This window comes from Carcharhinus amblyrhynchos, chromosome 15, assembly GCF_965287045.1.
Source record: "Carcharhinus amblyrhynchos chromosome 15, sCarAmb.v2.hapA, whole genome shotgun sequence".
In the NCBI taxonomy this organism is placed as follows: Eukaryota; Metazoa; Chordata; class Chondrichthyes; order Carcharhiniformes; family Carcharhinidae; genus Carcharhinus; species Carcharhinus amblyrhynchos.
This window is the reverse complement of record NC_137338.1, coordinates 75,608,559-75,632,649: the sequence shown is the minus strand read 5'-3', so window position 1 is coordinate 75,632,649 and position 24,091 is coordinate 75,608,559. Positions and strand designations below refer to the sequence as shown.

General features: G+C 38.8%; 1 long non-coding RNA gene across 3 annotated transcripts in view; it reads left to right on the top strand.

Annotated features, from left to right (window-relative positions):
* Positions 1 to 1,058: 1,058 nt before the first annotated feature.
* LOC145353463 (uncharacterized) overlaps positions 1,059 to 24,091 on the top strand; it is an 80,032-nt gene continuing 56,999 nt past the window's right edge. The window contains exons 1-2 of one of the 3 annotated variants that reach the window (XR_013888704.1): positions 1,059 to 1,257; positions 18,902 to 18,942. This is a non-coding gene — a long non-coding RNA (uncharacterized LOC145353463). Of the gene's footprint in view, positions 1,258 to 14,750; positions 14,997 to 18,901; positions 18,943 to 24,091 lie in introns of those variants that run through there. The other 2 variants (XR_013888706.1, XR_013888705.1) reach the window with 2 other exon arrangements.

Genomic DNA, 24,091 nt, shown 5'->3' with positions numbered 1-24,091 from the left:
TGTGTCAAATATTTTTCCATTTGTTTGTCAAAAAATCAATGCTCTTGCTGCTGTCAAATCTCTGCTTCCTGAACAGTAATTACGACTTTGTACCATACTATGCAATCTCCATACTGAACAGTAGAGAGTCGCAAGTAGCTCGAATATTCAAGCAACTCATTCCTACTGGTGCTTATATCTCATATTTCGTGCAGGTAAAAAAAATACAAATTATTGTTTTTTGTTAAGCATTGTTACCTCAATGATGGTTAAATTGTAGGTTAGAAATGCAATTTTAAATACTGTACATGCAGATTACTGAAAGAATGTATAAACTTCATAGGACTCCCAAGGTTCATAGTATACTCGTCAAAGTGGCCACAAGGACAAGGGCTTAGAAATCTCTGGCTATATGTGCATTATCATCCATGAAATGTACAAGTATCTAAGGCATTCACGAGTTATGAGAACCATACAATTTATCAACTTTTTCTTGTATTCATCAACAAATGCAGGCTCCCATAATTAAATTGTTCGACGGGACAAGAGGGTCGCATTGCCAACAATACATACGAGTAATGTAAGTATTTATTGTACCAAACTACTGCAAGAAATTTAAACTTTTATATTTTAATTCACATTTATATCCAACAGCAACACTCCAACAACGTAATTAAGCGCTGTTTGCTTTCTCTTTTATGGCCTTGCAAACCAATGAAAACTGCCATCAATGAATATTAGTAATACCTGAATTAACGTTGGCATACGTTGCGTACTACAAGATGGGTGAAAGTGGACATTTAAAGCGTCCTTACTATGTGTCCTTTTCACAACATATGCACATTCGGTATTCACGTATGTGTAAATACAGACATGTATCTTCGGGTAAAATATATGATCATGATACAGTAACAGTTAATTAAAACAACGTTGCCTGTTACTAGCCTCTTCCGTTGCGAGATATGGATTCCTGTTACATGGGTTATCACAAACACGTGGGATAATTTGACCTGCTGGTTTACTACAACTGGATCGTAGGTCGCGTGTGTTGTGCGCTTTCCTGCAGGGACTGCCCCGCCTACCCTTTTCGCAATGTTGACGCAATCTATAAATAGTAGAACAAAAGGACAACTTCCTTGAAGCTTGCTGAAACTGCATAAAAGGGTGAGCTTTGTCGTTGGGTAAAGCATAAGCGGCGATTTTTGCGAAGATTCTTTATTCTAAAGAGTACACATTGTTAAGAGTTGGATTACTTGAGATATCGATGTTCACGAGTCAGTAAGTGTCCCATATTGTTTTCTTCTATTAAAACTGGATAAAGTATTTAATCATGTACCTGTATGAATTTTATCAACTATTGTTTCTTTTGTTCACTGCATTAAAAATCATTCAGGGACAAAACACCCTAGTTTTGGAGCTTCTAAACTTAGGTGGCGAAAATATAGCGTATAACTGAAATAGCGCATGATCGTAACGCATATTTCGGAATAGATTAAATTGCACTTTATCGGACATTAACTTGACTGATCCTAATTGAGTTTAACGACGGAATGACGCAATTAGAATTTTAATTTTAAAATCACTGGTGCGAAATTATTGCAAATAGTCGCACATGATATCCCGGTTTGTTTACTTTCGTGTAGATATTTTGTCCACTCTTGATCCGCATATCCTATACCATCGAGAATGCTGGGCAACTGATGTAAGAACTTCCGTAATTACTGAAGAAGGGAATGTGATACGTTGTTTATTTATGATGACATTTGTTTGAAGTCGGGTAAAACTGTTTTTGTTTAAAATTATGGAAAAGAGAGAATAAAAATGCAACCTCTCTTGGTTTACCTTGTTATTAATTTGACATCGCCGGATTATGCTGCTTGTGTAAGCAGAACAGCACACCTTGGCTAAGGTAACATAAAGCAACTTCGACAACATTGCATAGAAGCAATAATACTACAGTATTTACATTGATACACAGTGGTACTCCGGCGTAAGGAGATTGACAGCCTGGACTTCCACACAATAGACGAGCTAGAATTGGAAAAACTCCACATTAGAACAGTGACAGCGTCGCGGAACCAATCGGTGTTTGGAGTCGCTAGGAGGGCGGGACTTCCGCTTCAGCGGAGTACTTTGTTACAAACAATAAGCCATTTACAATACTGCAGATTGGAGTGGGTGGCAGTTTGTGTTTTGTACTGACAGATTCAAAGTGGGCAAATAGGCTTATGCATTGACGAAATGAACGGAAAGTGACGCTACAAATCAAGTTTGTTTTATAACTCCAGTCAGTGCTTTCACCGGGTTCTGATAATAGGGTGGATTTTTATTAAAAGTTAGGAAAATGATCTTCACAATATAGATCCGCAAAAAAAATGTGGCGCTCGAAGTTTAAATATTTTGAACAGTACCGTGGTTAAACGAACTCAAAGCGTAATTTAGAAGCAAATCTTTAATTCCCTACAAATGTGTATTCCGATTGAAGTTTAGTGCAACAAATGCAAGGTCCAATAGTAAGAAAACATTATAAAACAGCTAATGTCCACTATTACAGGAATCTTCTTCCTCTATCGACTACATTTGAAATAGTAGATCAGCAAAAAATTGTTTACTGCGGGATGTATTTTGGAGATGCGTGCGGATCGTTTGCAGCTTGCTCGCCTGCATTGTAAGGGCGTTTTTCTGTGTCGCTTATCTAGCAGGAATAATACAACAATTTGCTTCTGGATGGTCAATGTTCCTAAGACTCTGCTTTAGCACAAGCACTTTTAATGTGGTCCAGATAAAAATTTACGTTAACAATGAACTGCGATATTTCTTCCCATTTAAAAAGCCACTTGCTGATCGTAGTGGAATTGGAATCCCACCTCCTATTGGTCTGTTCAAAACAGAACACCTCACAGAACAGTCACAATTCGTCCCAAAAGCTAAAGAATTAATTGAGACGGATGTCTAAGCATTAGTAGTTTTCTCAAAAAAAACTAGGAAAACAAAGTCGAAGTACAGTCATAATGCTTGATTGGGGTTGCATTCAGCAACAATTTTGTATTCATTTGGCATCTTTAACATCGTAAAATGTTCCCAAATGCTTCACAGGAGTGTTAGACAAATAACGTGGCAGAGACTAAAAGCTTCATCAAAAGGTAGGAATTACAGTGTCTTAGAATTGGGAAACGAGAAGAGGAGTGGTTTGGTTTAGGGAGGGAATTCCAAAGGTTAGCCTGTTCTGACAGCTTAAAATGCAGCCAACTGTGATGGAGCAATTAAAATTGGGGATGCTATGAGACCAGAATTGGAGAAGTGTAGATGTCACAGAGTTGTAGAGCTGCAGGAGATTTAGAGATAGGGAGGGCAAGGTCAGGGAAGGATTCCAAAACAGATAAGAATTTTTAAAGGAGCCAATAGGTTAGTGAGCACAGAGTGACGGGTGAACAGGGCAAGTTAGGATCCTGGCAGCCAACTTCATGATTAGGAGATGTTAGAGTGTATTAGAATAGTTGAGTTGAGAGGTAACACAGTAGCAGATGAGCTGAGGCATGGGAAGAGTTGGGCAATGTTAGTGATGACATTGAAATGTGGTTAAAAAGTTAATCTCTGATTCAGACACTGGTTGCAAACAATCTGGTCTGGCTTTGGATCTTCCCAATATTTATTAAGAAGAAATTTTCTACTGGTGTCAGATAAGCAATCTTGACAATTTAGAAACAGAGGAGCAGTCAGAAGAGGTAGTGGTGAGATAGACCTGTCCATTGTCAGCTTGCATGTGGAAATTGACTTTGTTGCGAAGGAACAGAATATTAATGAGTTCCAAATATTAGGCTGCTCTGGAAAGTTAGATCACATGGAATCCAGGGAGAGCTGGCAAATTAGACATACAATTGGCTTGATGGTAGGAAGCAGAGTAATGGTGAAAGGATGCTTGTCAGACTGGAAGCCTGTGGCTAGTGGTGTGCCTCAGGAATCAGTGCTGGACACATTGCTGTTTGTTATCTATATCAATGATTTGGATGAGAATATACAAGGCATTATCAGTAAGTTTGTAATTTATCAAAATTCGCTGGACTCTGGGGAGGTGCCAGCTGATTGGCATTACATTAGCTGTTTTCCAATGTTTAAAAAAGGAGGTAGACAAAAGGCGGGTAACTACAGGCCGATTAGCTTAACATCTGTAGTTGGGAAAATGCTGGAATCTATCATTAAGGAAGAAATAGCACGACATCTGGAAAATGGTTCAATCAAGCAGACGCAGCATGGATTCATGAAGGGAAAGTCACGTTTGATGAACTTACTAGATTTTTATGAAGATGTAACGAGTGCGATTGAGAGGGGAACCGGTGGATGTGGTGTTTTTAGATTTCCAGAAGGCATTCGATAAGATGCCTCACAAAAGGTTGCTGCATAAGATTTAGGTACACGGAGTTGGGGGTAAAGTGTTAGCATGGATTGAGGATTGGCTATCTAACAGAAAGCAGAGAGTTGGAAAAAATGGGTGCTTTTCTGGTTGGCACTTGGTGACTAGTGGCATGCCGCAGGGATCAGTGCTGTGGCCTCAACTGTTTACCATGTACATAGACTATCTGGAGGAGGGGACCGAGTGTAGGGTAACAAAATTTGCAGACGACACAAAGATGAGTGGGAAAGCAAATTGCATGGAGGATGCAGAAAGTCTGCAGAGAGATTTGGATAGGCTACGTGAGTGGACAAGGATCTGGCAGATGGAGTATAATGTTGGCAAGTGTGAAGTTATCCACTTTGGAAAGAATAGTAGTAAAATGGACTATTATTTAAATGGTGAAAAATTACAACATGCTACTGTGCAGAGGGACCGGGGGGTCCTTGTGCATGAATCACAAACTCAGTTTGCAGGTGCAGCAGGTGATCAAGAAGGCAAATGGAATGTTGGCCTTTATCACGAGAGGGATGGAATATAAAAGCAGGGAGGTCTTGCTGCAATTGTACAAGGTACTGGTGAGGCCGCAACTGGAGTACTGTGTGCAATTTTGGTTCCTTTATTTCAGAAAGGATATATTTATTAGCTTTGGAGGGAGTGCAGAGAAGGTTCACCAGGTTGATTCTGGAGATGAGTGGGTTAGCTTATGGAGGAGAGATTGAGTAGACTGGGCCTGTACTTACTGGAGTTTAGAAGGCTGAGGGGAGACCTTACAGAGACATATGATAATGAAGGGGCTAGACAGGGTGGAAAGAGATTATTTCCACTTAGAATGGAAACAAGAACTAGAGGGCACAGCCTCAATAAGGGGGAGTCAATTTAGAACAGAGTTGAGGAGGAACTTCTCCCAGAGGGTAGTGAATCTTTGGAATTCTCTGCCCATTGAAGCAGTGGAGGCTACCTCATCAAATGTGTTTAAGTCACAGATAGATTTTTGACCAATAAGGGAATTAAGGGTTATGGGGAGCAGGTGAGTAAGTGAAACCCGTGATCTTACTGAATGATGCGGCAGGCTTGAGGGGCTAGATGGCCTACTCCTGCTCCTATTTCTTATGACACTAAAATAGGTGGTATTGTAGACAGTGAGGAAGATTATCAAAAATTGGAGCAGGATCATCATCAGCTGGTGAAGTGGGCCAAGAAATGGCAAATGAAGTTTCATACAGAAGCGTGAGATGTTGCATTTTGGAAAGTCGAATCAAGATGGGACTTTACAGTGAATAGTAGGACATTAGGAAGTATCGTGGAACAGAGGGAGTTCGGGTGCACGGTTCTCTAAAAATGGAATCACAGGGCAGTGTAGAAGGTTTTTGGCCTGCTGGCCTTCGTCAGTTCAGAGCACTGAGTATAGAAGTTGAGAAGTTGTGTTGCAGTTGTACAGGATGTTGATGAGGCTGCATCTGGAGTATTGTGTTCAGTTTTGGTCACCTTGCTAGAGGAAAGATGTTATTAAACTGGAGGGAGTGCAGAAAAGATTTACAAGGATGTTGCCAGGACTTAAGGGACTGAGTTAGAGGGAGAGATTGGACAGGCTAGGACCTTTTCTTTTGGATTGTAGGAGACTTGATCTTATAGAGGTGTACAAGATCATGAGGCAGTGGATAAGATGAATGCACTCAGTCTTTTTCCCAGGATTGGGAAATCAAGAGCTAGAGGAGATAGATTTAAGTTAAGAGGGGAAAGAATTAATGGGCACCTGAAGAGCAACTTTTTTTTTGAGGATGGTATGTATGTGAAATGAGCTGCCAGAGGAAGTGGTCAAGGCAGGGACATTGACAACTTTTAAGACATTTGGACAGATACATGGCTAGGTTTAGAGGGATATGGGCCAAATGCAGGCAAATGGGAGTTAGCTTAGATGGATGGGCATTTGTTAGCATGGACCAGTTCGGACCAAAGGCCTGTCTCTGTGCCACTGATTCTATAAGGAGTTAAAGTTGTCCAAACCTTGATGAGATTAATCCATGGTATAGGTTTGGCTTTCAAAAATGTTTCATTATAATGAACATATTCAATCACAACAAAGTCTTTAACTTTAATATGTGGTAGTTTAAATATATATCAACTTGCATAGGTTGCAGTGAGTCAAGGTGTGGAGATGCCAGCATTGAACTGGGGTACGCGCAGTTAGAAGTCTCTCAACACCAAGTTAAAGTCCAACATGTTTATTTGGTAGCACAAGCTTTCAGAGCACTGCCCCTTATCAGGTGCCCCTTCACCTGATGAAGGGCAGTGCTCTGAAAACTCGTGCTATCAAATAAACCTGTTGGACTTTTAACCTGATGTTGTGAGACTTCTAATTGTGCAGTGAGTCAAAGCTGTTCCATTCTCACTTAACATTTAAATTCACTCCTTCTGTCTGTCCCTTCTTTGAAAATAAAGTACAACATCACAAAAACATATAGAGATAAGGGAGGTCTAATAGCCCATCCAGGTCTACAGAAATCTACTATGGTCTCATCAGATTCTAGGACAATTACATTTTTGCCTCCACTATCCCACTGTGAACATCCGGGTATTAATTATGCTTGTCATGAGAAAATATATCTTTATTTTGTCATTAATTTGCTTTTCTTTCCTTAACTTGAAGTTATGGTTTACCTTTAACAGTGTGCCTGATTTGCCTTTTTTTTAGTTTTTATATGGTTCCATATGAGCTCTTTTCATTTGCTTCCTTTCAAGGCAAATAATGTTTTTCTTGTGAATCCTTAAAACTCAATCCCTTAACTCAATGCATAAAATATTAAAAACTATTGTAAAAGACTGAAAGTTGAAGACTTTATTTAATACTGTTTGAAACATTTTTACAACATACTTTGGAACTTCAATTATTTTCCATAGTGAGTGTGTTCACACTTCCACTCATCCCCCATTAATTGCTGAACATTCACTTAGCCCAGTGCACAATAGTACTATGTGGCTAGCACAAGAAATTAAGTTTAATACTTTTAGAAGTTAATACAAGCTGGATAGATGGTATTTTATTCTTGCTGACTTGTTTCGTTTAACACACATTCTCTGCTCATCTGATTTCTTTCATTGTAAAACCTGAAATTTCGAAGCATTCCAAAAGGAGTTTTTTTTTGTACCACCTCTAAACTGCTAAATGAACAAGTTGCATCCTCCCATTTCCAACTCATCTGCTACAAAACTCTCATACATACCTTTTTTGCTACTTCTAGATAGAGTTTGGCAGCCTGGCAAAGAATACTATCTCTGTAATCTTGTCATTCGAAATTCTGTTGCACACATTCTAATTCCCATCAATCTCCTGTGGGGATGCTGGAGTCAGTGGACTGGTCAGTATTTAAGAACTCTGCGACCAGCCTGAATAATACACCACCACAGTAACTGACTTCATTAAGTGTGTAAAAGACTGTGTGCCAAAGAAGCAAATCCTCACGTTCTCCAACCAGAAACCATGGAGGAACAGAAATATCCACTGCTTGCTGAAGTCTAGGTCTGAGGTGTATAAGTCAGGCGACCCTGACCTATACAAGAAAATCAGATACGATCTAAGATGATCCATCAAAGATGCCAAAAGATCATACCAGACCAAGCTAGCCACAAAGACCTCCAGCAACTATGGCAAGGTCTGCAAGACATAACAGCCTACAAGATGAAGACATGTAAAATCACTGGCTCCAATGCACCCCTCCCTGACAAGCTCAATGCATTCTATGCCCATTTTGAGCAAGAGGTCAGCGAGAATATGCCTTCCACCCTTGATGAACCAGTATCTGGGGTCACCATTGCAGATGTCAGAGCAGCTTTTGTGAAGGTGAGCCCATGGAAAGCGACTACCCAGACAGGGTGCCCGGATGAGCACTCAAATCCTGCGCAGATCAGCTGGCAGAGATATTCGCAGACATCTTCAACCTCTCTTTACTACAATCTGAGGTCCTTATCTGTTTTAAGGAGACATCATCATCCAAGATGGCACCAGAGCAAGGCAACTTCTTGCAAGCTGTGCCCAGCATACCTTCTAATTCTATCTTTTACACTCGTTCTATGCTTCTAGAACTTCATTCTAACTCTTAATGCATTAAAGCATTGTTAGAGAGCTTAAGTTGATCTTTCTCTATTCCCTAGCTATGACTGTAACTACATTCTGCACTCTTGTTTCCTTTATGAATGGTATGTTTTGTTTGTATAGCATGCCAGAAACAATACTTTTCACTGTATGCTAATACATGTGACAATAATAAATCAAATCAAAATCAAGTCCTGTTAACTCATTGTCACCCGCTCCTCCTCCATACCCATTGATGTACATCGGCTCCCACTTAAGTAATGCCTCTATTAAAATTCTAATATTTGACTCCATCCCCTTTTCTCACTCTCCATGTCAGATTGCCATGGTGGCACAGTGAACACTGCTGTCTCATAGCACCAGGGACCCAGATTCAATTCTGGCCTTGGGTGACTGTGTGGAGTTTGCATATTCTTCCAGGTGCTTGGGTTTTCTCCCACAGTGCAGGTTAGATGGATTGGCCGTGCTAAATTGCTCGTTGGTGTCCCAAGATATGTAAGTTAAGGAAATTTGGTAGGGTAAATGAGCGAGGTAGGCCTGGGTAAGATGCTCTGTTGGAGAGTTGGTGCAGGTTTAATCTGTTGTGAATGGCCTCCTTCTGCATTGTGAGGATTCTATTATCTCTGTGTAATAACCTTGAACCCTACAAAACTCTAGGATATATGTGATCCCTAATCGTCAGAAATGTTTTCAGCTGGCAAGGCCGTGGAATCCCGCAAACTGACTTTATAAGATGCTCCTTAAACCTACCTTTAACCAAGGTTTTGATCACTGGCCCTAATATTTCTTTATGTGGCTCTGTCAAATTTTTATCAGTGATGCTTCACAGCAATTTCAGATGTTTTACTAATGTTAATGGCACTAAGTACAGGTTGCTATTGACTAGTTTTAATAACCTAGAATCATAGAATGGTTCTGGCACAAAGTGGCTACTCAGCTGATCATATCCATGCCTGCTATCTGATTGAGCAACTCTGCTACTCCCACTCCCCTGTCCTTTCCATGTAACCCTCCGCTTTCTCTTCAGGTGCTTATTCCCCTTTCAAAGCAACAATTGAATCTGCTTCCACCACACTTAAAATGAATTCCAGATTCTAACCACTCACTGCATAATAAAGGAAGGTTTCTCTTTGTTATTCATTCTTTTGCTAACTGTCTTAAATCAACATTGGCAGAAGGATAAAAAAATTAGCTAATCAGAACAGTTTCTCTGTATCTAGTCTGTCTAGACCTTTCATGATGTCCCACCTCTCTTCTTACTATCCTTTCACTATTTATGTGCCTATAAAAGACTTTTCAATTCCCTTTTCATGTCAGCTGCCAGTATCTTTTCTTATTCTCTCTTTGCCTCCTGCCACTCTTAGCTTCATTTGCCCCCTCAAATTTCAAGTGCCTAGTTCGCACTTGTATTGTCAAACTGACTCCCTTACTCTCCACCATCTCACTATCTCTCTTTTGTTATCCAGGGAACTCTGGTTTCAGCTGCCATACTTTTCCTCTTGTGAGAATGTGTCTTGATCCTATCTGAACCAAGTTCATTTTAAAGGCAGCCCATTGGCTGGCAGAACTGTAAGAAAACAATCTTGGATTCCAGTTTATCTGGACCTCATCCTGCTGAAATTGGCCTTCTTGCAATAAGTATTTTGCCCATTGTCCTTTTGCAATGGCTAATCTACACCTTGTGATACTGTGATCACTGTTCCCTAAATATTTCCCCAATGCCTTGACTGACCTCATTTCCCAAAACCAACTTCAGCAATGCCTCCTTTCTCATTGGTCTGAAAATTTAATAAAATATTCCTGAGTGCACTCCATAAATTCTTCCTCCTTTGTGCCCTTTACTTTATTACCAACACAGTCTATATCTAGAGGTTCTGCTGCTGTAACTTCCCCTGCAAATTTGCACCTCTATTTCTTTCCAACTTGGTGGCTTATTAAGTTTTGTTTGCACTTCAGCTTCACACTCCTTCCTGATCTAAGGGCACCAGGTGTGGAGAGGAGCAGAGAAGGTGGAGGACCTGCTCGTGAACCTACTCCTAGACCTGGCCAAACTTGCCATCAATAAGTCCAGGCAGCAGGCAATCAAGGAGGTTGTTCAACCTGACTGCCTGCCCCTCCACTGCAGATGGGCTGCATGGCTCTGGAGAGGGGGCATGTGGTGTCCACAGGAACCATCAAGACTTTCCATGCCTGTTGGGCACCACTCTCAATGTTTTAAGTTTCATTTATGATTTGTTTCAGGGAAATATAATAAAATATTCCTGAATGCACTCCATAAATTCTTCCTCCTTTGTGCCCTTTACTCTATTATCAACATATTTGTGATTTGTTATGTGAAAAAATAATATTATAAATATCCCCCTTAAGGGGCTACCCCTTTTTAGTTTGTCCCTCAGTTTATTCAATTTTGTTTAATTGTTTAACTCAAAATAATTGGTGACCTATGGAATACAGGCAGTTGTATAATGGTACCTCTGTTGTTGCTTATCTCGACCCAAATAGATTGTCCTTGATCTCCAATTCCCAGCACCATTGTGTCACTAGTGAATACTCTCCTCCTTTAGTTCCTCTCCCATCTTTTCCTGAAAAGTAGAATCTCTTGATATTTTCACTGAGATGAAGAGTCGAATAAGTCAATTTTAATAATCAATTAATCATATTTTTATATGGAATTTACCACTTAACAGCAGGCTTCTGATTTGATGATAACATTTACATTGGTTCAGCATTTGAACCTGCTGCAGACTGTCCTGACAAGTGGCATTCTGTGTTTAACATCCACCAGGATAATTATTTCTAATGGGTATCAACTTAGATGCCCCTGTCAGAATTGTAAAGATTGCACAACCTATAAAACCGTCTGTGGTATAGGATTAACCATTGACTGTTGGTATAAAAATGATTATAGTCAATCAAGGTGCTTCATATGGCAATCTGACATGCTGTTAATTAGCATGTGAATGCTTCCACTATTTAACACTATTCTCTAAGGAATTCATAGAATTGGTTACAGCACAGAAGGTGGCCACTGGGTCATCATGTCCATGTAATTCAATGCAACAGCAACTTAGTCCCACTCCCACATCCGATTCCTATAGCAATACCAATCTTTTCCCTTTTTGGGTCTTGGGTGTTTATCCAATTCCATTTTGAAACCCACAATTGAAACTGCCTCCACCACACAAGCAGTGCATTCCAGATCTAAGCATTTGCTATGTGTTTAAAATATATATATTTTACCTCAAATTGCCATTTGTCCTTTTGCTGATCACTTTAAATCAGTGTCCTCTAGTTTTTGACCCTACTTTCCATGGGAACGTTCTCTCTCTATTTATTCAGTCTAGACCCCTCATAATTTTGAACACCTATTAAAACTCCCACTTACCATATTGTAATTTTAATGCATTTTGTCAGTTAGAAAAGATAAAACTCTTATCTTACTATACTGATTATACTTCACTGACCAGGCTCATTTGTTTCAAGATTTTTTAAAAATGATTTGATAAGTGCAAACAGCAATCAGTTGTGAGGGCATTTTTGTCATGATTGTTAAACCACAATCACCAACCAGATACAAATCAAACTTTGAAAAGGAGGCCCTTCCAATAACACCCACCTCCAAAGTAAAACTGTTTGCACATAAATTTAATCCAGTATTCATCCTCAGACCCAATTGAGACAATTGATCCAATTATGTGTGTCTTGAGATGACAACAAATGTAGTAGAGTGGCAAAATGCAGCCATTTGAGCTCCTAGGATCGTTGTCTGTCTTGCTGCTTTTCTAGCCAGTTTTCCTTGCTTTATCAAGATCTGGAATATTATCAGTTTTCTAAACTTCTACATGAAAGTTTGCTTGGCTTCTCAAAGTTTGAAAATAATATAAAACCTTCTTAGATTCCTTTTGCAACAAGCAATTACCTGATTGGAAGAGAAAAGGGCTTGCTCTTAGGCCATGTGCCAATACACAGATCATAACATGATCACCAATAACTGGGCAGGAACGGGCCAACTTGAAGCACTTTATTTCCTGTTCCCACTGAAATAATATCTTAACTTTCAATCTAAATTGGGAGAGGTATCAATAGTGAACACTTAGTTTTGTGCCCTCTAACAAAAGATCTCTCTCAGATGATGACTAAATATTTTGGGTGTGGACAATTTATAAAAAAAAAGCAAAGTATCAAATGAGGAAAAAAAATAGATTTGTAATCATTGCATCAACATTTGAGCTCCATAACTGAGATTAAGATGCCATTCAAATTGCTGGGAAGGTGGGGTGGAAGTGGTTTAAATCAACACTAAATTCTTCATTTAGTTGATGGTTAATCACAAACTCTCTAGATAGAGCTGTAGCAGCCTGCTTAAGGGATAGTTGTCCAAACTGCAGCATATGGACCACACAAAACTTGAGTACTGTATTGGCATAGGCTCTAATCTCAGGCAATCTAATCTTATTTGTTTGTTTCTTAAACTCCAGTTTCTTTTTTTGAATTTGATAAATGTAGAGGTTGCAAAGAGGATAATCTTTAGACCTGTTGTCTGCTTGTTGGATAAATCCTAATTGGAACACCAAGATTCAATAGTACCCGCAATCTGAGATAGACATAAATCGATGGAAACACTTATCTAGCCTGGAGTGTGCAAGGAAAGAGTTTACAAAAATTAGCGCGAACAATAATGAGAAGTTCTGGCCTCTGCTCAAAAGATTTCAACAATCTGGCCTGTTGATACTATTGACAGGCGGCATGGTGGCACAGTGGTTAGTACTGCTACTTCTCAGCACCAGGGATCCAGGTTCGATTCCTAGTTCAGGTCACTGTGTGAAGTCTGCATGTTTTCCCGTGTCTGTGTGGGTTTCCTTTGGGTGCTCCGGTTTCCTCCCACAGTCCAAAGATGTGCTAGTTAGGTACATTGGTTATGCTAAATTCTCCCTCAGTGCAACTTAACAGGTGCCTGAGTGTGGTGACTGGGGGAATTTTCACTGTAACTTCATTACAGTATTAATGTAAGTCTACTTGTGACACAAATAAATAAATTGAGGTAACTTCTTCTGGTTTGTGGCAGACTGGCAATAAAATAACCCACATCTTGGCAGCCATTTTGAAATTATCAACATTTTAAGATTTGCAGTCTTATTTTTGTTTTCAGAAGGTGACCACATATATCTGAAAGTGTAATGGGTTCTCACAGATTTTACGTTTGATCACTTGGGACTGCGTCACATTGATACTGAGAGCTGGATATTCATAAGTTCAATGGCTGGTTTTAAGGTTAAGGGTATCAGAGATGATGATCCTAGTTGATAGATCTTGCAAGCCTCTTTAATCATTTTAGGAAGCCCCGATAATTTTACGTAACTATGATCATAGAATCCCACAGTGAGGAGGCCATTCAGTCCATCGAGCCTGCAGCAACAACAATCCCACCCTAACCCCACAAATTTACCCTGCTAATCCCCTGACACTAAGGGGCAATTTAACATGGCCAATCAACCTAACCCGCACACCTTTGGACTGTAGGAGGAAACCGGAGCACCCGGAGGAAATCTATGCAGACACGGGGAAAATGTACAAACGTTCCCCTACCAAAACAAACTCGGATTTTTAGGTAAGGTTGTTGAGCGGTACCCACAAATTATGCTCACGAAGCCACCACTGAAGCCGTATGCAAGCTTCGAGATCCTTCCAGAATGAGACACTGCACACTGAAAAGTTTGACAAGACCCTCTTCAACTGAAGGGCGGTCATGTGAGAGTAAACAGTCAATCGATATTCTGTTTTAAATCGCCTAATCCCTAAATGCCAGTCTAAGAGTAGTGAACTGTTAGAGCCGCGTCCTTGTAAATATTCTGTATAAACGAAGCGTTAACATTAAAATCAACCTCGCCCCCCCCGCCCCCAAAATAAAAACCAACCGACCTGCAAAGTCGTGGGCCAGTTAAGTTAATTCAGCATGAAAAATGGACACATTTGCTGCCGAATCATTATTCCGTGTGATGGTGTGAGTGCAGTGAGAGGGGAGGGGGGGGCTGGGCTGGATGTTTGATGTGAGCAGCCGTTGGCCGGGTGGCGGCGGCTCGCGCCGCTGCCGTTGGAGCCCAATTTCAAACTGTCAGCGCGAGGAGCTGCTGTTACCCAGCATGCCGTGCGGCCCACCACTAACGAATTTGAGTCGAGTCTCGGCTTTCGGCGCCATTTTCGACTGGAGCAAAAAAAACACAGCAGCGGCGGCAGCAGCACAACAGACAGGATGGAGAGGGAGGGAGAGAGAGAGAGAGAGAGAGAAGACAGCAGTGGTCAGGGTTGAAGAGAGAGAATGTGAGGCGGGACAGACAGAGGAAAGGGAAGGAGACGTTAGGGTTGAAGTCAACCCAACGACAGAAGTTGGTTCACACACAAGTAATGCAGCTCGGATACAGGGTGACCTCCCTCTCTCTCAACCAACAACTTACCCCCCCCCTCCAAAAAAAAATCCAAGAGGAGCAGAAGGATGAAAGACAGCCGCAGATCCGTCGCTCAGTACGGAGCAAGCAGGTTTGTCCCATTTTATTTTTCTTTTCCTGTCACTTATTTTTAATAAAAGTTTTTGAATAATTTTGAGCGGGATGAGATTGCAACCTCCCCCCCCCCCCCCGTTAAATTGTGTTTTTAATTTAGTCCTTGTGGGAGGGGAGGAGGCGGTGGTTCAAACAAGTGAACCTTTTTGAATGTTGCATGGGTGTCTTGTCGTAAGGAAAGATCGGGGAGTTGTAATTAAAGCAAGATTTAAAAATTGACAAAGCGATGATGGGGCAAGGAGGGAGATAGATGCGCGCACACACACAAAAATCGCTAATGGTGGGGAAAGGGTTTTTTTAATTGAGTGACAAGTGCGAAGAGATCGCGAACTTGTCCTGACTGGCACTTGATGTAATGTGGTCTAGCTTCCCTCCCTAACCAAACTATCGTTTCACTTGGAAACGCTCTACTCCTTCTGTTAAGACTTGTTTTTAAAAATTAACTCAAGTTCGAGACTGTCGACCCTATTTTTTTTTGTAAATAAGTAGTGATTGGGGTGATGTGTTATGCTAATTTATTTGAATGGTGTTTGAGACGGCGGGTCTGGAGCTGACTTTCCCACCCACCCGGTTACAGTAAGTACAGTACGATGATCATTGGCGTTGCTGCAAGGCTCCATTCACTCTAGCCCACAACTTTCGGCTTTTTTTTCTTTCCCTCACCTCCCTCCCTTCTGTATGGATCGAATTCTCCAGAGCCACTTGTTTCAAAAAAGAAATGAAACTACGTTTTGCGCTATCCTGTGGCTTTCATCGGTCTCCGCAGTGCGAGTTTCTGAGTGTGGGGGCAGTTCACGATCCGAGATACCTGTCCAAATCAACTCATTTATTTTCGGTATTACTGTAAATGTCAGTACCATGGCCTCATCTAAAATATTCACCCCCGTCCCCACGTTACACAATCGTCTCCATGAACAAATTGTAGATATTTGTCCTTTTCTCCCTTCCCCTCCCCCCATTTTAATTTATCGTAATTATATTGGTAGATATTTTTAATGGCCAGAATTGGAGTTTTTATGTCTTCGGAAATAATTTCATACTATTGACTTTTTAGATTGCGGGAATAACGGTATTTGATTAAACTTTTCTCCCTCGCTGGCGTGGGCGCAAATGAGTATGTGTACGTATGAAATCTTTGAATCTCAAAAAAAAAACCGTTATTGGCTGATGTCTGAGATGGATTAGGGTAGGTTTAAGGGGAAAATGCAAGTCGTGAAAATATAGAAGACAGATACTGAAAACTGATGCCTCAGTCTTATCTAAAACTGCGCAAATTTAGCTTTAATGTTGTATGCTAATCGCACGGAAATGCGATGCACTATTTTGTATTATTTCCCACAGTTGAGTAATGTCTGGGACTCGAAGGAAAACCCTGATTTTTACATCTAACAATGGGTACGATGTTCTGCTAAAAGACGTGGGTGTGCACCATAAATTATATGTCAGTTACACTCGGGTTTTTAAAATGTTGCCCCGAGTGAATGAAATAGGTGTCATTCCAACATTGTGCATGGGTAAAATGTTTTCCGGACAATTATTTGTTGAATATATTTACAGTATTCATATATTTGGTGAGCGAATGTCAATATAATTCATCTATTTGGGATGGTTTAGACCTAGTAAAATACACTGCGTTTTAACGCTTGAGCAATCCCAAATTGGAATTGCACTTGTTACAGGATAGTTGGTGAGACCACACATTCTAAATGTATTCTTTTATCTAGTAGGTCGAGACCACGAATTGAAATGTTTTTTGTTAAACCTCTCGAAATGATGAGACTATGAAGTTGTAAAACACTGTTCAGTTTGCTGACTCCCTAGCCCCTGTTTCTGCATGTTTGACGTTTATTAGCGCACGGGCTTTTCTAAAGATTGCAGAACTTGTTTTCATCTATTGATGGCAAAAATAAAAGAGCCTTTCAAAAAAGTAACTTTAAAACAAAGAAAAACTGATACACTAGTGCAATCAATATTTGAACGTAACCAGTTATATTCTTATGTTGCGTTTCGTTTTTTCGTATTTTTTGAGCACTACTAAAATAAGAATCGCAAGAAATAATGGCAATTGCTTGCAGGGCAAACGTTTGAGATACATATTTTAGTAATTGTACAGTTTAGAAACAAACTTTTGTTTTAACATTGAAAACGTATAGCCAGCAAGGATGTTCAAGCTTTTGTAAAACGTTTGTACTCTCATTTCATGTCTGTTTCAAACTTTAGCCTGTTATGTAATAGTGGATATAACTTTTCCTACGCAATATATTTATATTGAGAAGCCGTTACTTCATTTTCCTTGTGCTCTAGTCTGAATCAAATTGAGACTTGTCAAGATGACTAAATGATGCGATTGTAGGCCGTTTATCAAAGTGATCCTGCAATACGTATGTGAAATGGTGATGTGAAATTTTTCTGGGGTATGCAATGCTAAACGTTCTATTAACAAAAGCACAAATGCATACAGTGTGTACTGTAAGTAATAATTGTGTTTAAACAAAAGTGGTTGTAAAATGTTTTTGTACTATTGAGGATATAAGCCTTTTTTTTATATTATACAAATATTTAGCATGTTAATAATTAGCCCAGGATCATCTAGTCATGACATTCTTCTGAAATGGAAGATGTAGGTTTCCTTCAAAATTTCCCACATGAAGATCTTTTAATCTCAGTGGCCTAAAACTGGAGATAATGAGGTGGCCCTCCTTGTATCTTCAACTCCTTTCCAGAAAAATAATGAGAAGATCTGAGTTTTTGAGGTTTGGAGAAATAATCTTAGGAAAAATTTGACTTACTGGCACAACCAGTTTATTACTGTAAAATTACTAGGGAGAGATGTGGATTATGTCAATGATAGAATTAAAACAATGAAGTGAATGTGCTGCTTGCTAGAATTTAGGGAAAAAAATAAGATCCTGTTTTGTTCCTTAAGTATTGAGGAAACTACTTGTAGTATGACTTTATCATCATTGCACGGTAGTACAGCAAATGTGCCGTTATATGCCTATTCAGTTATTTTAATTTTTGGTAATTTCTTAACCAGAGTACATTCCATTGAGCTTTTTACTTTTAGTTCATTTGCAGTTCAAAAATTAGTTCAGAGCATTTATGCTTGGGTTCTGAAATTATTGTATACTTACATCTAGCATCCTCGAGATATTGAGTGGTGGTACAGATTTTGCATGAGACAAATGATAGTTTTGAATGGAGCTTTACTTTGTCAAGATGAATACAGATGTGGTACATTTTTAGGTATTGCTATACTTCTGATAATATGGTATTGGAAAATCGATTTTCATATTTTTAGAAAATCCGTAAAACAAAAGGTGCAAAAAACATCAACTTTCTAAAGCAATACATATTTTTGCTGCTGTTAATTTGATAATGAAAGGGTTAATTTAATTTGTGTAGTTTCAAAGCAGTTGTTTTCTCCCGGCGTCAAAAGGGCAATGTAATAGTATTTGCACTAAAGATCAGTTACTTTGTAAGGTTGCCTCTGTATTGATAGCCATAGCTAATCCAATTCTGATTTTTATCTTACAGAATGTAAGGCGTTATTATCTGCAACTGCTCTGACATGTGGTCATGCTTTTTTTTGGTATTCCTCCCACACTAATCCAATTGTGTGTCACAACCTGTTTTGCTGTTTTTAATTTAGTACCTAACACAGCAACTTCAAAACTAGATTTTATTGGGGGAGGGAGAGTGTTAAATGAATATCTTGCATGCAAAAATTGGACAATTTCATCCAAATTCAGATTTTAATGTGCATTTCAATTGTACAGAACAGCAAATAATAAAGTTTTAATTATTTTCTGATTGTGTCTTGAATTATGCTCTAATAAATTATAACTAAGATAAAACACTTTCTACCCATTTGCTTTTTAGGGTTCATTGATGAAACCCTGATTCACATTGGTTTGAAAAAGGTAAGAGCATAAATTCGAAACTGAGATGGCCAATCGTTTAGCGAGTTTTGCATTCCAGCCCTGATAACATTGCAAAAATATAAGAAAATTGTAGTTGAATGCCTACTTAGTTTTTTAAATTGTTATGGGAGACTGGTGTATTTATAAATTTACATGAGCTGTAGAAAATATCACATTATGCAAGGCATTCTTAGATGATTAACATTTGGATACAATTTTGTTTCAGAAATGCATGCAGAACACATTTCTGCTTGCTAGATTTGCTATATGTATTGTGGCAAATGATTCATTTTAGCTGGCCTTGTTATTGCTTTTACAACATTGAATTCACATTGAAAGCACTAGGACCTTGGAGAAATCTTTTCCTGTATTACCATGATTTCAAGTTGGGCCTAATTCAAGCTTAGATTTTACTGTTCGATGCTACTGTACATTCCTTTAAATTCGTGATCCTCTCAGAAACCTGGGAATACTTTGGGTACCTTTTGGTGAATGAAGAAATAGTGACATCCCTATGGGGAAAGAAGAAAATAAGTGGTGTACATTTTTTTTGAAACATGAAAAGTAGATTCTTAACCCCTTCAGCACTGAAAGACCTCATTTTTAAATCACATTTTGCAGTATCTACATTTTTTTATAAATTTCTAATTAAGAGATTTAAAAGCCAACAGTATGCTTTTCTGTTTTGATGAAATGCTGCAGGCCCTGTAGTCGGTTTCATAGCTATTGTTAATACCAGGTATTCCCTAAATCAAATATAATAGTTACAAATTAAAGTCACACTCATAAATCACCAGTGTCCTTCAGTTGTGAAGGAATATCCACATTGCAATTCTGGGACATTTCCACTTATCATTACCCATTTGTTTATTTTAAGGTGTTTTTCTTTTGTGACTCACATTTGAATTCCACTTTAGTGCTGAAACTTCACACCACTTGGAATGTGATTCAGTGCAGAAGCATATTTGGGTTATGTATTGTCTTCAAAGAGTAAAAGATAACCATCCACCTAAATTTTGAACATTGATCCAAAAATGAAGCTGAAGATCACTGCAACCTGTTTGTCATAAGGGGAAGCAGTGGTGCCTCTGGTTCACTAGCGTCCTTCAGGGAAGGGAATCTGCTGTCCCTACTTGGTCTGACCTACATGTGACTTCAGACCCACAATGTGATGTACTCTGAAATGGCCTAGCAAGCTACTTAGTTCAAGGGCAATTAGGGATGAGCAATGCATGCTGGTCCCAGCCAGCAGTGCCCACGTCCCAGGTAGTAATTCTCTGCATTGTAAAGCAGCATGACAGATGAGTTAAAGGGCCCAATTCCACTCCTTCATGGTAGCAATAAGTCAAAAAATGAATTAAGTTAATGCATTCATGGTAAATGATTATTTTTCAGACTGAAGGATGATCAGGAATGGCGTTCCCCAGTGGTCATGCTAGGAGCACTGCTTTTCCTTTATAACAATAATCACTTGGTAAATGGAGTATAGAGTGAAATTTCAAAATATGCCAGTGATACCAAACTTGGAATAAGATACAGGAGAATGATAGAAATTAACAGCAACAGGGAATACTTAAATTAGCAGAATAGTCAGACAATGACAGGTGGAATTTAATACTGGGTCTTAAGCTTCGTAAATGAAGAATTGAGTACAAAAACGGGGAAATTAGGCTTGGAAAAAAAAACGCAGAATATGCTGGATAAACTCTGCAGGCCTGGCAGCATCTATGGACAGAAACAGAATTAGCATTCTGGGTCTAAAAGATCCTTCTACAGTTATATCGAACATTAATAAAGCTCTGGTTAGGCCACAATTTTGTCCAGTTCTGGTTGCCACACTTAAATAAAGAGTCTTTGAGATGGTGCAGAGGAGACTTATCAGAATAGTTCCAGGGATAGAGACTTTTGCTAAGGTTGACAAGCTGGTGGTGTTCTCCTTGAAGCAGAGAGAATTGAGGAGAGATTTAATAGAGGTATGCAAGATTAATGGGCTTAGGTAAGTTAGAACAAAGAAGAATTCTTCCCATTGGCTAATGATGCAAGGGCTAGAGGGACAGATGTTTGGTTTTGATACAAGCAGAATGTGAGGAAAAACGTTTTACGCAGTGCGTGGTAATGACCTGGAACTCTAATTACAAGAATGGTGGAAACAGAGATTTATCAACGATTTCACTTGAAGGAAATAAACTTTCAGGTCTATGGGGATAGTTCCTATCTCCCCAGTGTAACTGATTTGTTCCACAGAGAGCTGGCATGATCTCGATGGGCTGAGTGACCACCTTCTGTGCTGTAAATGACTCTATAACTCTTAATTGTAAACAGATATTCCTTAGTTTACATGGGCACATTAATTGAGTCATTCCTGACCTAGGCATGCTGTTTTAAAACTTTAATACCTGAGCACGTGGCAGATGGGTTGTCCTGTACTTAGAGTATGACTTCATTTCTCATGCAGCACATTTAACAGGACTGAGATGATAGATTCACTGATGAATTACAGCTGACCTTGAAATGATTGAGAAGAAGACAAAACCTACTGGCTTGGAGGTTATGCTGCCGTATATTTTTTAAAATGCACTTGGGAGGAATAGAAATTGAGATTGCTAGGCAGTCAAATCAGAAGTCAACAAATTAGTGTCTCTCATTAATTCAAATTGACTGTGAATTTTATTTAAGTGTGTTTAATGGGCAAAACATTTCCACTATGGCTTTCAATCTTTCAACTTTACTAATGTTCGTTAAGAGGAGAATTTGTCTTGCTGGTTCAAAGCTTTTGTCTTGAAGTTTATGGTACTATCCAGTTTTCCTATTTTACATGGTTCTCAATTGCAAAAAGATAGACTGATGAGGACTGTCAGGATAGTGTGGAAAATATAAATTAGATTGTATGAATATTTGAGGGGTATTGACCTTTTTACCGTACAGGTGTATTGTGTTTTTTTTCTCCTATGTTGCCAATTTTCTTCTTTTTCCCGAAGGCTCTGACTTTTGGGTTCAGCAAGCTGTTTTCCAATCTTAATTATTTTGTCCAAATGACCACTTTTCATGTGTGAGATGGTCACCGAGTATCTAAGTCGTTTTATTCAAGACATCATGGCTTTTTTTCCTTCTTAACCTCAGTGCACTGATGCCAGTTGTAGTGCCACTACTGCAGTGAAAAAAAGAGGGATGCTGTATTAGAAAACCAAAACTTGGCTGAACATTCACATGCTTTTAATGTATCTTGCACATTTGAAATATCAAATATAAATATTTTGTGTGCTACTGCATATTAAATAGCTTGCCTGCTGATTATCATTTGTTTCTGCTTTTAACTCATTGTTCAGTATCTTAAGGATTTTGCTAATACTGTTGGTACAAATGCAAGTATCATAGTTCTTTTGGTGATTTTTTTTTGAGTCAGCCAGCGAATGTCTTTATTCTACACTGCTTACAATTTTTGATTTTGTTTCAAATTAGAGAGGAAAACAATAATTGGCCTTTCTTAGCAAGTGGGAAATCATTTGACAAATCTTTTATTTTTAAAAGTGAAAATTAAGATGCTTGTATTTGTAAATGACAGGATTGAAATATTTGGTCAGTTATAGTAGCTACTTGCATAATGACCCACAGAATTTCAGAAACAGTACATGCAGGTACACAAATGAATGCCATGACAGGGTCTTTATTCTTACAAGAATAGTGCAAGATCTGAATCTTGGGTTGTTTGCTGTGGTTTTATGAATGGAAAAAAAGCAAATTCGTGTGAGAGTAGGATTATTTTGTAGGAGTTTTTTTTAAACTAACTTTGTGGTACTTAGATTTGTTTCTGTGTGGAAGCCATTCAGAAATTGTATGCCCTGGAAAGAACAATTGAGCATAATGCTAATGATTCATGGAGCTACTGTGTATGTTTTAAAAGTCTTTCTGCAGTAATCGTTGTCAGTTCAAAAGGTTTCAGTTTAGCAGACTATCATTAGCCTAAGCTTCAGGAAGGAAGAAGGCAAATTGCTTAAATTTATGGTCTGCTCCTGCTATGAGCCTAATTTTGTTTTTGTGTCCTGATATATTTTGAAACTACACAGTTCACAGTTAGCATCAATGACCATACATGCTCTGCACTGACTTTATTAAGAATAGTGAAAACTTTGAGGAATTTGTTTAGATCTAATACCATAGCATCATTTGAAAAATGAGATTTTACCACACATGAAACATTGTTGGCAGTGGAGAAATAGCATTGCTGTTAGAAACAGTCTGTTTCCTTTTTTTTTGGTGGGGGGTGGGCACACAAAACAAATGTACTGTTGCATCATCAGCGTTTTTAGATTGAATGACCTACAAGTTAATGTAGCAGTGTTGATAATGGCAAAATTTCCATAGAATAGCAAACTTTAGCCATGTTGTAATAGTTCTTAAGTTATTCAGTTGCACTGCTGAGTCATTTTTTTTTAAATTGATCAATACCAGACCTTTCACTTAATAGCTGAAATAATGAGATGCAAAATGTACTGTTTATTCATCTAGCTGCTCATTACAAGAAACTAGGGATAAATTTAGAGTTGATCAGTGAAAAATAACACTGAAGTCTTCTATTGAGGGATTGGCGAGTGTCACAATTTGCAAAGCGAATATTGTAAATTACTGTTATTCTTGGGAATTTCTGTCCATGCTATTTTCCTCTTGAGTGTTTTAAGAGTTCAGCATGTGTCACATTTATGATGGGTTAGTTGAACAGTTGAGTTTTTTAAAATTGTCAGTGGTTCTACAGTTATCCAAAGACAGCACATATTTAGTACAGTACTCTATTATTTAGGGGGCTCCCATATCTCTCCTGGATCTTCATTCTTGATTTGTGATGAGTATTTCTGTTGCAGTATAAATTTATAACTAAGTTTGCTCAAATTGTATACAATAACAAGCAAACATTTACTATTCAAGTGCTCAAGTACATTTATGAATTACATTTTTAAAATGTCTTCAAGTGGGATTGTTATTGTATGCAGGTATCATATTTGGAAAGTTATTAACATGCTGCTTTGAAATATTTGAGGCCTTTTTATAATAGGGTGCCAGATCAAAAAAAAGACGTTCTTCTGTCTACCAGGTTCAGGCAGCAACTGCTCTTCATTAAAAAAAATGAAACTGTTTTTTCCTCCAAGCTTAACTC